The following is a 1,779-nucleotide window of genomic DNA, read 5'->3' as shown; positions in this document are numbered from 1 at the left end:
GTACAAATTAAGGGGTAGTTTTATAATTTGGACAAATAAACGCTCAACTCTTTCCCCAACACCCAGCAGCACGACAACGCGGGAAAAATTGGGGTGCTTTCAGTATAATTACACCTTCCGTTATGGACTACAATTCAGCCAGTAAGTAAACAGTGTACGGTGCACTGCGGGAAGGGTTATGATTATTTCATCGTAAACCTCAATCATCTTCCATCGTTGGTGTACGGTGGACATACGGTACCTCAAAGCCACTTTCGAACAACGAGCTCCGTCGAATGCATCAATAGTTAAACAATATCAAATGGAAGCATCAATTAGTTTGATGGATTGAGCGCTGGTCACACGCACTGAACTCTGGTTAACTCCCTGGCGTTAGGATGATTTAGAAAATAAGGTAAAATTAACTCACCAAAAGGCGTAACACGTTCCACTAGCACTATCGAAGCGTGGTACGACAGTGCGGGTAACAGTGCCCAAATTTCCACCCGTTGCCATGACATGACCATGGATGCGTAATTAACTTTCCAAAAGTTCAATTATGTCGTAAAATAGTGTCAAAGGAAATTGGTTCATTATCCTGCGCCTTGCCGTGTACGCCAGACGAACGTGTTGTATAGTTTTTGGTTTTGTTCGGTGCTCCGGTGCTTGTGTTCAAGCAAATTTCGTACAGAATACATCTTGTAAATTGGCAGAATAACTTTACGTTTCCGGCAGTTGCTGTCGATGGGATGAAATGTAAATGAACAAGCACTCCGTCAAACGTGTTCTCGCATAGCACAGTAGCAACAGAATGTAAATAAAATTAAAAAAGCGATGCATACATTAAATTAACACGCCAATTTGAAACACTCAACAATCGCGCTGCACCACCGTTCGAACCGTTGCTGATTACGCGTTTGTTTTCGTTTCGCGATGTGCATCCTTTCCCACATACTTCGCACGATTGCGCTGTGCAAATCAAGCCTAAAGCTCGGCATGACCTTTCGCTGGCTGCTGGTTCGATCACGTGGAATGGTTTAATTTGTTGGGTTAACAACGTCCCGATTCGTACGTTGACCAGCAGCAGGTCAGCAGGTGTCGTACGATACCGCGACACCAAGGCTCGAACGGGTAGCCAGCGAGTTGCCGGGTTTCCCTTTCTCCGTCGTCTGTTGTGAGTGTAACTCGTGCTGCAAACGTTTTAAATCGTTGAAAACAATGAATGACCTGTCCGTGTACACGCCTTGAACATGACCACAGAACACAGCACACGATGCGCAAGAAGGGTGCGACGATGTGACGATTGGCGAGGGCAACAGATGACTTTTGGACAGTTGACATTCAGGCACGCAAGGGACGCCAGGTCACACAGTCATACACACTGCAACACTTTGGGGCTGGATGAGCATGGCGTGCGGGTTGTCCGTTTCCTGCAATAACACTCGGTACAAAGTTTGATACGAAGATGCCACAACTGACGTTAGGAAGGTTCGGTCCATTAGTGGCTTTCATAGTGTTCGGTGTGACTACGGCATTCACGCAAGACGACACCAACCTTCTAATTGCTCAAGTGTTTGGAAGGAACGGAACAGCTGTATCGAAATCGTATTTTATACAAAAATGTCTACACTTGATATATTATAAAGAACATTTGAAGATTCAAACTTCACGGGGAAAAGCGGGTATTTAAATTAAATTTAAATACTACTTAAAAAGTTGTATAAAAAGTGCTACTAAATGGTACTAAAAGCGAATTAAATCGATTCATTTTAAAAAGGCTCTAGAACATCCCCGCCAGAA

Source organism: Anopheles arabiensis, chromosome 2 (genome assembly GCF_016920715.1).
Source record: "Anopheles arabiensis isolate DONGOLA chromosome 2, AaraD3, whole genome shotgun sequence".
NCBI lineage: Eukaryota > Metazoa > Arthropoda > Insecta > Diptera > Culicidae > Anopheles > Anopheles arabiensis.
Note: the sequence above shows the minus strand (reverse complement) of the source record.